General features: G+C 45.2%; 1 protein-coding gene across 1 annotated transcript in view; it reads left to right on the forward strand.

Moving 5' to 3' along the window:
- The first annotated feature begins 11,018 nt into the window (after positions 1 to 11,018).
- Positions 11,019 to 13,344, forward strand: part of XPNPEP1 (X-prolyl aminopeptidase 1) — a 58,354-nt gene continuing 56,028 nt past the window's right edge. The window contains exon 1 of the mRNA XM_074999208.1: positions 11,019 to 11,065. The gene's annotated coding sequence lies outside the window, so the exon portion shown is untranslated. The remainder of the gene's footprint in view (positions 11,066 to 13,344) is intronic.

Consider the following 13,344-nt stretch of genomic DNA (forward strand, 5'->3'; position numbering starts at 1 on the left):
CTTCAGATGGCTGGTTTTAGGCTTAATCTATTGGTATTTACAAAATATTTTCAGATTCTTATATAAATATTCTTATGAAACACTTTGCTGTAGTTAAGTATTGGAGGGGTAGCAGTGTTAGTCTGGATCTGTAACAGCAACTAAGGGTCCTGTGGCACCTTATAGACTAACAGAAAAGTTTTGAGCATGAGCTTTCGTGAGTCTGTGCTCAAAACTTTTCTGTTAGTCTATAAGGTGCCACAGGACCCTTCGTTGCTGTTTGCTGTAGTTGAGTTCCCTCGGAATGATGTACAAGGTCCTAACCAGAGAACCACATCAACTTGTCATTATTAATTTCATGGGAGAGAGAAGGACATTGGCCTCATCAGAAACACTTAAAAATCACTCTTAGACATGGAAGCCTGTATAAGGCATGACATTTTAGTGCCATTTGGTAAGACATAGAATCATAGGACTGAAAAGAACCTCAAGATATCATCTAGTCCAGTCTCCTGCACTCATGGCAGGATTAAGTACTGCCTAACTCTTACTCCTTTGACATGTGTTTGACTAACCTGCTCTCCAAAAGGCTGTGTTTAGACTGTGGGGAACTGTTGGCAAAAGATATACAGATTATGCACCACAATTTGCATATTTTTTGCCAACAGTTCTGTAGGGAGAGGCTTTTCCAACATTTGGCCAGTCTAAACATGGCCAAATGCTGGAAACCCCTGCTCTGTTGAGACATCCCTTCTGCCCCATGGAACCAGGTGTACAGGGATGTCAACAGAATTCTCCCGACCAGCAGATCTCTTCCAACAAATCTGCAGTCTGGACATGCACTCTGTCAACAAAACATCTGTTTTGAAGTTTTGTCGATAGAAGCCTGCAGTCTAGACATAGCCCAATAATGGAGATGCCATGATCTCCCCAGGCAATTTAGTCCAATGCTTAACCACCCTGACAACAGATAGGAAGTTTTCCCTAATATCCACCCTAAATCTCCCTTGCTATATTTTAAGCCCATTGCATCATCTCCTATCCTCAGAGGCTAAGACGAACAATTTTTCTCCCTCCTGTTTGTAATAGCCTTTTAGGCACTTGAAAACTCTTATACTCCTTCTCAGTTTTCTCTTTTCCACACTAAACGAATCCAACTTTTTTCAATCTTCCCTCATAAGTCATGTTTTCTAGACCTTTAATCATATTTATTGCTATTCCCTGGACATTCTCCACTTGGTTCACATCTTTCCTACACTGTGGCACTCAGAACTGGACACAGTACTCTGGAGGAGGCCTAATCAGCATGGAGCAGAGTGGAAGAATTGCTTCTTGGGTCTTTCTTACAAGACTCCTGTTAATACATCTCAGAATGATATTTGCTATTTTTTTCAACAGCGTTGCCCTTTTGGCTCATATTTAGTTTGTGGTCCTCTGTGACCTCCGAATGGCTTTCTGCAGTTCTGTTTCCTAGGCATAATGGGCCTACCTGTGGATGCAGCCGTGAATGGACTTAGAAACTTTGACAAACATAGATTTTCAATATCTTCTGCTTCTGTGAGTTGCTACGAAAGTCAGGACATTTTTCTTTTATTACGTCAAGTCCTCAAACAGGAAAACACAAGAATAATGGGAGTACATGTTGGTCATCAAACAATATATAAAGATGCTTTCCATAGTGGCTTAGTTGTTTTCATCTTAAATTACAGAGACATCAGTCCAATGATGATATGTCTGCAGTGAGGCCTGTTAATTAAGATTTGCTCAGCAAAAACTAACTCAGACCAAGTTAATTATTAAAATCTGATATTACTCTTTCTTTTGCTCTACATGATCTGTATGAGCACTACCACCATCCATTCTAGACCAACTTAAATACTGTGCTTGCATCCTCAAAACATTTTTTCCTCATTTTTATAATAGTTTCTGATACTTATTAATGGCAGGCATGGCATTAGGCTCCATAAAAGGACTTAGAAATTGTATCTAACTTCTAGGCATGTGGAAAAATCACTAGAATCCAGAAATCCTGGGGTAGGTGGCCAGGCTCCCTGTACAGTGAACAGAAAGAGATATGCATCTGAGTATGGATACAAAAAAGCCAGTGTATTAGGTGGCGAGTCAGCTAAACCAGCCAATGGGAAATGCTGATGAGAGGGCTATGTCATAAGCCCTGCCGCTTTCCCAGAATAAGGGGCCTAAATTATTTTGTGGATGAAAGTCCAAGTCTGCGGTGCCCAATAGATTCACCACTTGCCACATGTGGTGAACAGAATACCACATTGTGATGAATAAGGCTCTGGAGCTGCATGTGGCTCTTGGAGCCTTTAAATGCAGCTCCTTCTGAGAGCTGCACATGGGGAGTACTGTCTGCTCAGTCCATGCATGCACCCCACCATTTGGTAGGTGCATGGTGGCCCCGGTGGCAGCTGTAGTGAGTCATTGGCATTAAATTAAAAAGGTGGGGTTTGGAAAGCCTGGCTCTGGGGGAGGGCATTCAGTTAGAGTAGGTAGGAAGGGATGTGGCGAATATGGAAAGACGACAACCACAAGTGTGGTGATCTTTGAATTCTTACTGGACACAGCTGGTCTAAGTGTTTGCAAACTTGGAAGAATTAATGTTTGCTGCCTGCTTCAACCTTATTTATAGATTATCAGGTACTTGTTCCTTTTCCCTTCATTATATCCATATCCACGAGAACATTCGTTATTTCTTAGTCCTGTATGGCATATCAGAGAAGACATAGCACTAGGCTGATTAATTGGATAGTCTGTTCCAGAAATCAATGCAGGATCACCCCCATGTCTCAGAAATGTGCTCCAGAAATTAAACTTTCATATATAACATACATATACAACAAAGGTTTCTAACCTTTGTAGTTGCAGAACTGGAGAACAAAGCAGTGATACAGAATTTCAGGCTTTTCAGTTGCCCATTGATTCTCAGTCTTTCTGCATAGTCCAGTATCCTTAGCCCAGTGAGCAAGCTGGCTACTTAAGTCTATGGCTGCTCCTCATCCACTATTCCAAATGGAAAATACATTTTCTTTTTCCCTTTTATTTCTGCACTTGTTATTTTATGCTTTGTTCTTTTGGATGCCATGTGCTATCACTGTTTACCAGTTACCTAAGAACAGCTAATTAACAGTGGAAGTGGGATCCATATTATGCAGACTATTTATATATTTAATTAAATCTCTGTGTCTGATACACAGCAAACATATTAATATTCTGTTGTGGTCATTGCTTTGAACAATCACCATTCACCATTCATCAGAGGGGTAGCCGTGTTAGTCTGGATCTGTAGAGCAACGAAGGGTCCTGTGGCACCTTATAGACTAACAGAAAAGTTTAGAGCATGAGCTTTCGTGAGTTAACTCACTTCTTCAGATGCTGGGCATCTGAAGCATCTGAAGAAGTGAGTTAACTCACGAAAGCTCATGCTCTAAACTTTTCTGTTAGTCTATAAGGTGCCACAGGACCCTTCGTTGCTCTACATTCACCATTGGCATCCCACATCCTCTTCAAATAATAGAACATTTTTATTGTCTTCCTTCTGCCAAGGAATAGGTGATGTCGGGTACATGGAAGTTATTTTTTGTAGGAGCAGAGCTGAACAGAGCATTTATTTTACAGTCACAGCTTGTTTATTTACACTATGTACACCTGTCCCTGAACAGTGATGGCCATAAATGGCATGTAGACAAAACACTCTTTCAGAAATCTCTGCTCAAACACCAATAGCTGCACCCTGTGAGAACGGATTCCAGTTACAGAAAGAGAGGCAGAAAACAAACTCTAGATGTTTGCAACAGCTCCACATAAAATAAATGGATTGTCTCAACTAAAAACAATGCATGATTTCATCAAAGCATAAATGTTAGTCAGTTGCTCAGAAGAGGAACTTTAATAACTATGCATAATAAAGCCATCCCAATAGAACCACATTTTATGCCCTGTATATTTTATATAATATGGGCCAGATGTGGATCCATGCTATGGCCAGAGGAGGGAAAATCCAGTCTCATGCCACCTGATGCAGTCTGCATAATGGTCAGCCAGATTCACAGCACCTACACAGTCACCAACATGCTCCTCCTTGCGAGCAACTCTCCTGAAAGCAGATAGGGAGGAGGCAGGGTCAAGTCTCGGCTGGACTTGTCAATATGATGAGCTCCACAGCCACATATGGGATTATGACGGACCCCTTGAAGGAGCTTTTCTGACTGGGCTTTCCCACAGTGCTATGACAGGACCCTGGAAGGTGCCACTCTACAAAGCTCTTCATTGAGAAGTGTGGGTAATTGCCAAATCCAACCCTGCCTTACCGGGAGCAAGGGGCAGACCAAAGAGGCCATTTTACAATGCAGATCAGCTGATGTTTTCGTCTGAAGAAGTGGGTCTGTCCCACGAAACCTCACCTAATAAACTATTTTGCTAGTCTTTAAAGTGCTACTTGACTGCTTTCTTTTTTTTTTCAGATGTGCAGTTCAACATCAGCAAATTATTTCTGGGGCTATTAAGGGAATAGTCCAGTGCATTTAGAATGTCATAACATGCTTTCACAGTAGCACCACAGTCACCCATTTTTGTTGTGCATTCAGTAAATTAGCCCATTAGCAGTTGAGAGTGTAATAAACTCTAATACATGAATACATACATTAAGCTATAGCCTATCCTGGTAGAGACATGGACCTGATGATCTAAGAGATCTTTTTCAGCTCTGAGCACTACAGTGATATGTATTTCTTCTGGGCAAAGACAGGAAACTGTGGAGAAAATAAACAGAGAAGAGAAATTGGCTTTAATGAGGAGATCAATGAAAGAAGCCAGATCTTGGCCTTGCAAAGCTTCTGGTATGAAACATCTCACTTTATTTATGAGGCTACAGAAGATCACTTTCCCATGACAGAGGGCTGGGGGAAATCAGGTATGAATCTGCCCACAGTGAGGATGCAGAATGGAGCACCAAAATGGGAACGGATGATAAGCTAGTGTGAACTTTGAAGTGGCTGGCATGGATCAGCAATGCTACTTCATTGCTGTAAACAGCTTCCTATGTCTGCCCCACTCCCACCAGGCTCATGCAAAAGAACCCACAACAAAAGAATTTTGTAGAGAGGCAGGATAACACCAGTTTTAATAACCCAAATGATTAGAATCACTGTGCTGCCCTACATTGCAGCCACATACTTGGTTAGTTTGTATAACACCTTATGATTTACTATCAGGGCTGATGAGAGACTTCGCCAGCCCCAAGAAGGGGAGGGGCCTTGTGCAGAAGGGGCAAGGCCTCATGTGGAAGGGGAGGTTAGTCTCCATCAGCCAAGCCTTTGTTGGGGGCTCTGGCTGGTGCTCCCAACTGAGGGAGGTTGCCAGGAGAAACTCTTCAATCAACTTATTCTTTGCAACTGTCTGGAGCACCGGAGTTGACTGGAGGGCCCTCAACATTTGTTTTATTGTGTCCCTACTAGATGCACTAAGTTGAAGCCTTGAAGATCGACCTCCAGCACATCAATCTTCACGTAAATATAGACGCGCCCTCAGTGGGTATGGTCCTTTACACTGTCCCTGCCCATTACTAAGCAGCAGAAGTGTAGCACTTTAAAGACTAATGAAATGATTTATTTGGTGATGGGCTTTCATGGGACAGATCCACTTCTTCAGATCAATTTCATTTCCAATACAGACTGACATATATAAGTACACAGGACCCAAAAAAAAAATTGCAATAAAAACTGCCAAATCAAATAGGATAGAAGGAAGGGGGTGAGAGGTGGGGGGATGTTAATTGTCCTGTCCGAGATAATTACGAGAATCAAAGAAGGGGAAGCAGTCTTCGTAACGCATGAAGTGGTTGATGTGTCTGTTCATACCATGTGTTAGTGTGTCGAATTTGAACATGTGCTCTAACTCAGAAGTCTCACACTCTAATATGTTGTTAAATTGTCTGATGCAGGACACAGATTACTGTGTTACAGTGTAATATAATCTTGCCTTTAGGTAAATACACATCAAAGTTGCCCAGATTCTGCAGCAATAAAGACCTCACTAGCAAGAGTCCAAAAGCCTGAACGTGGCACCCAATTTGTAGCTAAACATACATAACTTCCTTAATATGGCTTAAAGGTTTGACTCAAAGCAGTCAATAGAGTGATTCTTCTCCCACTGTTGACCGAGGGGCCCCCCCCGCACTTCCAGACAGGCTTTTTGTGGACAGAGATCTGTGCACATCTGTCTGACACCAGCGTTCTTCCTCGTGGTGAGTTGACAAGGAAGTGCTGCATTCTGTCAACTTACTGTTGACAGAATGCACTTGGGAATCTGGATGCTCCATGGATTTTGTCGACAAAATGGCCATTTTGCCAACAAAACCCTCTGGTCTAGACATAGCTGGAGGGGTGTGGTTCACTATCCCACATAGTAACACTTAGACCACTTACACAGGGAAAGAGTGAGTCTCCTGTACAGCTTTAGCTGAGGGGGCCCTGATTTTTAGGCAAACGAGGGGGGGGCTCCGGCCTCTTACACTGCTCCACTGGTCCTAGGTTTGAGTCTAGTTACACTGGCTGCTGCTGGATAAGTTTCTGAGAGACCCTGCTTACTGTCTCTTTAAGACAGGGAAAGCGAGCCTACTCTGCTGTTTCCCTCCTCACCCATTCTGTAGTCATGGGATTTGGATGCCCGCGGAGTGTATGTGTGTGCGAGGGAGAGAGCTGGTGGGAGAAATCTTAGAAACAGTGCACTGTCTCTTAAGACAGGTACTCACCTCAGTTACTCCCTATACCTCAGAATGGAGCAGGTCTACAGTGTGTGTCCTGACATCTGCTCTGCAGAGATGGGGTTCAGGGGCAGGTGGATGCTCTGACTTCATCACTCCCCTCTTCTTTCTCTTCCCCTGCTACCAGCAAGTTGGAGGGTCCTGGGAGCAGCTGGGTGGCGGGACACAAGTTGCCAGGAGGCTGTGCTAACTGGCTGTCTATATTATCATTATGAACTACTAGGAGATTAACTGGGTGTTTTTTGGGTCCTTAACTCAATACCTTTTAGATAAAATGAAATGAACACGTCCATGCTACAGTGAAATCATCGCTCTGGGGTGGGGCTGGGAATGAGGGGTTCAATATGCGGGCTGCTCTGGCCCTCTCTCACCATGGCATTTGGGGTCTGGATGATTAGCTGTGTTTCATAGGTTCCCTGGAGACTGACTCTGCTGAAGGCCCTGGTCTCTGAGAAGCAGACCATGGTTGCAGGAATCAGCATCACACTATCAGTGTTGCCAGAATACAGGCTGAACTTGTCTGATAATTCCACTTACGCTGCTAATGTGGGGCCTGGTGATATGAGTCTGGCCTTCGTTAGCAGGGTGGCAAAGGTGGCAGCAGTTATTTCTGTGCACTCCCACTAAGGAGCAGGATTAAAATGAGCACACAGCACGTCTGTTTTGCACTTAGCTGAGCACCACCCGACACTGCAGACAGCAACAGCTCATGGAGATTCCAGGGTGCAGAACAAATCTAGGTATAATCCTTACATGTGGGCTGGGTTTTTGAAGTAAAACATATTTTAGAGTGTTCAGATGCTTTACCTAGGGCTGGCCAGCACCTGGAATTCCTGTTCTGCGGGAAATACAGAAATTTTAAAAAAGTCATTCTATGTCGAAACCAAACCTCGAGGGTTCAAACTGCCAGGCAGCATGGGAGACCCAAAACTGCACATCAGGAAACAAACCACATGGGTGAGTCCCACCTGAAATCTGGCAGCACAGCTTTGAATCTCCCTACTGCACAGCCAGGAGTTTGGCTGCCCTTGAACTCCTGGGACCCCTGAGTTAAGCTGGACTCTTGTGGCTTCTAGACGCTCTGCTTGGGGGAAGCCTGTGTCATCTGTGCTCAACTAGCATTTTCCAACAGAAGACTACTTAGCTGGAAAACTTCTGAACAGCGCCAGTCTGAACACCTCAAAATGCAATTCTGCCAATGAGCTAAGAGGAGGGAAGGGCTAGGAAAGTGGAAGGTTAAAGAAGATACAAAGAGTGGATAGGCAGACGGAGAGAATGAAAAAAACAGCCCAGAGGGATAAATGGCCAATTTGCCATAAATGTTCTGACTGTGCTGTTCACAGGCCCCGTAGGCAAAGTACCCGGGGAACCAATGGTTGAGACCATAAGTTGAGTCTCTTAGGGTACGGCTACACTGTGGTTGCTACTTCAGAATACATTTGTATCTCAAAATAGCAACCCAGAGGCTAAAAACTGTGCTTGAAAGAGGTAGTGAGCACCATTTCCAGAGACTGAGAAATGATGAAGTCAGGAACAGCTGTTATAGGCCCACAAAGCCTGTGTATCGGCATTCCCCTAGCTCAGGGTGGGCAGTAATTTTCTGTTATGGGGCCATGCCAAGATTTTGGTAAGTCTCAAGGGCCACAAATTTCCTTAGGGAGGATATAGGATCTGGGACGGAGGTTGGGTGCTGAAGGGAGCTTGGTGTAGGGATAGGGGTGCAGGAGAGATTGTGGGGTCTGAGAGAGAGTTTGGGTGACGGGGGGGTTATGACCTGGGTTGGGTATTGGGGTGCGGGGTCTGAGAGGCGGTGTGGGTGTAGGAGAGGATTCTGGCCTTGGGGGAGTGTAGGAGGGGGTGCAGACTCTGAGAGGGGGTTGTGACCTGGGGCAGGGGGTGGTGCAGAGGGTTTGAGTGGTGGCCTGGGGTAGGGAGTACGGGGGAGGCAGGGGCTGGGATGCCAGAGGTAGGCTCTGGCCTGGAGGTGTTTACCTAGGCGTCTCTCGCCAGCAGCCCTCTGAGGCTGGCTCCCTGCCTCCTGCAGCTCCGGAACAGTCAAGCCATCTCCATGTGGCTCTCTGCTCCAGATACTGCGGGGAGGGTGAGGCTTCGTGTGCTGTCTCCACCCCTCAGTAAAATCTCTAAGCTCCTACTGGGGCTGAGCGATTTTTGCTGGGGGGGGGGGGGGGGGCGCTTGGGAAGTGCTAAGCCTCCCCTGCCCCTAGGGCCTGGATTAGAGTTCTACATGGAGCAGGAACCTGCTTAAAGCTGCTTCCTTCCTGCTGTATGCCTGAGGGTCCCGGCGCTGAGGCCCATGGGCCAGATCCAGCCCATGGTCCATATCTTGCCACCCCTCCCTTAGCTGTTCCTAAATGTGGCTCTCCAGGGTACAAGGGCAGTAAACAGAACAGTCAGGGCCCACCCTCCATCCCCACTAGGCATCCCCATGTCACCAGGCCACTGCTGCATTGGTGTAGTCGGCTTAGCAGCACGTAAACAAAAGGTTAAACTCTACCACATAGCACAAAAATGCTTGCAGATTAAAAACACACTAAGTATAACTAAAGGGAAGTACAGAGGCTGGGGATAAGGTGCTTATGGTAAGAGGTTGTAAGCACTGAACTCAAGTGAAAAGCAATGAAGAGAAGCAGAACATCTGCTTATTTGTTGTGGCCTCTGTTAAGAACAGCTGCAGCATGTTCCCCAGCAAGTCTCATCTCTATGAAGCAATCACTAGGGAGATTAGTCTGACAAGTAGGGAGAATTCAGCTAACTGGGTTCTAGGTCCAGTCAGTTCCTATGGCTCTTTTCTGCTGGAGGGGATCAGGCCAAAATGTGTACTTTTTGCTTGCTTTCCATCCAGCACTTGCTTTAGAGCAGGGGTCGGCAACCAAAATAGCAAGAAGAGCCATTTTTCAAATTCGACAAAAATTCAATAATTGAAGAGCCACAATGCATGTGAATACGAGATGGTCCTTAATAAATAACCTCAAACTGTACTTTTTGTAACCCCCTATTTTAAGAACAGCCACACACAAGGGCTACGTCCACACTAGGAGAAATCTTTGTAATAGCCGTGCTAATGGCGATTTTGAAGAATATGAATGAGGCACTGAAATGCATATTCAGCACCTCATTAGCATGCTGCTGGCCATGGCACTTCAAAATTGCTGCTTTTTGCTCCCACATGGCTCGTCTGGACAGGGATCTTTTTGAAAGGACCCCGCCAACTTCAAAATCCCCTTATTCCTACCTGCAGTTAGGGACTTGAATTCAGCAACAAATCAGTTAGAAACCGAGTTCCCAGTTCTCCACACAGAAGTTCAGTGAGCCTAGAGCATGCAAGGCCAGCCTCCAGGAATCTATGGGATGTAGGCACATGGGCTCAAGAGAACGGCAAGGGACAGGGAGAAGCTGCATGAGGAAGGAAGTTGAAGGAATAGCAAGGAGTCCAGGGGCAGAAAGAAAGATCTTCCAGCAGAATGGAAACCCCCCCCACATTATGGTGACTCTGGTCCTGCTTTGACCTCAATCCACCCCACAACCATTGCTCACAGCAATTTTTCTGTATATTGCTATAATGTGGTTTGGCAGAAGCGGACATCTTCACTGAAAATTAATTTTCATGGCATTTTTGGATGTGAGAAGGGGACTGGGACTCCACATTCACTCACAGCCACTATTTCTGTCTGCCGAAGACTAGCTGCACACTTGAAAATAACTGAAAAGGACAATACAGATGGCTGCTGGCACTAAATCAACAGGTCTCTTTGGAACAGCCCTGCTGGTCCTTTTTTTCCCTGCCTGTTTTTTTCCTTCCTCTGATTCACAAAGAAGTCTTGGCCCCCAAAGCCATGCTTCTTTCTTTTTCCAGGCAGCTCCCAGCCAGCAGCCCTCTGCTTTTTTTAGCAAAGCCTCAAGTGAGAAATGTCACAGCTCTCTCATTTTCCCCTGCTTTGTTCACAGCCCTTCCTTTTGGGACCCGATGTGCAGAGCGTTCCCAGACACTGCTGTAAGAGAGAGGCACTCAACAGGCCTGACGAGCTGCACCATCCAGGCCAGGCCTTTCAACAGCTGCCCCAAGCAAGCCCAGCCCCTGTGCATGTCTCTTGCCAAACACTTCAAGGTAGGGAATGAATAGGGGCCTGCCTCCTTGCAACACAGGTCAGCTGTTGGAAAGAGCTGCAGAGGCTGCGGTGATGTCACAGGGAGACGCTAGCTCCACCCCTTGCTGGGCTGCCCACGTGGCCCGGGACGTCAGATTTGCATGGCAGCCTCCTGGAAGCCTGGCTGGGGGAATTTCAGGTGAGGCCATTGTGGGGCACAGAGCTCAGTGGCGTCCTTCGCAGGCTGCCCAGTGCGCTGCGCCACGTGCACGGGGAGGGGGAGCTCAGAGGCCTGCAGGGGAGAACCTTAGGGTGCTAAATAGGGCGATGAGCCAGGGAACAATGAAGATACAGTGGAGGGTATGTGTGAGAGAGAGACAGACAGACACATACATGTATGGGGGTGTCTGGGGTTTGCATAGCTGGCTAGCTAAATCCAGCTTCTCCCTCGGTAAGTCCCTTACCCAAGCAGAGCTGACTTCAGACTGCAGGGAAGTGGCAGTGTTTCCTGTGCCTTTGCCCAGGCACTGGAAAGAGGAGCTGAAGCATAACGACTTTCTGTGGGGGAGCTCCCGCCTGGGTTAGGAAAGCACATGCTGTGCCTGGGGAACTCTGGGATACGTCTGTGTTTAGAGGGTTTATGTGGGGGAGGGACAACTTAGCCAGTTTTAGCTCTTACCCCTTTTTTTGTTTTCACAGCCTGTTCTAGAATTGATAAGTGATGTGGCATTTTTTGTGTTTTAAAAGAGATAGTTACACTGATTTTATTAATATCTAGCCCACTTCTGTACCAAAGTTTTGGACTTCACATGTTCATGTGGGTGTGAAAGCAAATTTTAGGCTTAGTTGTGCAATCTGATGCATATACCTCTCCGATATGCATGTTTATATGTTGTAAATTGAGCGATAGGGGTTTTCTTTAAAATCAGTGCAGATCCCAGGTGTGTTCGGCCCACAGGGGATGAACAGCAGCCCTCCATTTGTGATAACGGTGTCCCTGAGGCTCATGGAGATGAATGTGGTGTTAGTTATTATTATGATTTATTTACTATTTGTTTACCTTCATGTGTAGGGGCCCCACTTGTGCAGGGGGGCTATACACAGAACAAAAGGACAGACTATCTAGGACATGGACTACGTACACCATTTGAAGTAATGATAGCGATAGTCCCGGAATTATTGCTTTTTTTTTTAGCCTGTGTCTGCTGTAGAATCTGAATGTCAATGTTTGTGCTCAGGTTATACTGTGTTTTATCAATAATCCTAACCCTCTTCCATGCCCCAGCTACTCACAGCAATTAATTAACTTAATATTGCTACTTATGAAAAAACATATACATTGGTAAGAGTGGAGTGTTTGTCTTATGCCAATGCATATGAAATTAAAAACAATACCAATGTAGGTAGTGTGGGGTGCATTTTCAAAAGTGACTAGTCATTTTGGGGTGCTTACCTTTCTGAGTGCACAACTTGAGATTAGAGGCTGAAACGGTTTTGTTAAAGGGGGTGCTTGGAAGTCCTACATTTTGTTGCTGCTTGAGATGGTCTAAAGCAGGCTGATTTTCAGAGGGCTGGTGACCAGTGCTTTCTGAAAATCTGGCACCTGTAGAGCGGTCTTAAGTAATTCACCACAAAATCACTTCTCATTAGGCCCAGCTATAACCTGTAAGGTGTCTTGTAGACATGTGAGAACTTAGCTTTTGCTCCTACAAGCCAGTGAGTAGTCATTAACTTCAAGGGAGTTACTTGCATGTTTAAAGTGTGGACAAAAGTGTCTATGGGATCAGAACCATAGCAACAGAGCCCCAGCTGTATCATATGCTTTTGTGGAAACAAATAATGTTACACTTTTTTCTTGCACACAGAAGATACTTGGCAAGTCAAGAGTTGCTGAATAGAAATTAAAAACAAATGTTGAGTAATTGCAGATTTATTACGAAACTGATACATTGGGGCTAGACATGCACAACTGGAATTCAAACATTACCTGCTTGATGTGATAGGATAAGTTACTTTTGCACAATAAAACCATTGGGCGATGCCTCTGATTTTATGAAAGGTTTCTGGGGCCTTGTCGTATAAGCTCATTTTGTCATGATACAGAAAGGCTATAGGGACTTGACCAAGGATAATACTACACTAAAATCTTTTATGACAAAAATATGATTTGTCCAAGTTTTCTTCCTTCCTTTTATCCAGAATGAGTTATTTCCAGCGGAAATTGGTATGGCACATCCCTCCCTAGAGAACAAGTGCCTGATCTGCCATTTTCCTACACTGAAACTTGCTTGTATGTTTAAGCTGTCAGTGCATATTCAAGCCACTGACTTACATTCTAAACAACAGTAGGCTTAAAAAAGCAGAAATCTATGGCTGCGCATAGAGACTTGCTTGGTATTTGGACAAAAGAAATGTGAGTCCATTTGGTGATTTAAATTAGAAGAACACATACTGCATTGGGCACTAGGAAGTCCTGAG

This window comes from Carettochelys insculpta, chromosome 7 (genome assembly GCF_033958435.1).
Source record: "Carettochelys insculpta isolate YL-2023 chromosome 7, ASM3395843v1, whole genome shotgun sequence".
Taxonomy (NCBI): domain Eukaryota; kingdom Metazoa; phylum Chordata; order Testudines; family Carettochelyidae; genus Carettochelys; species Carettochelys insculpta.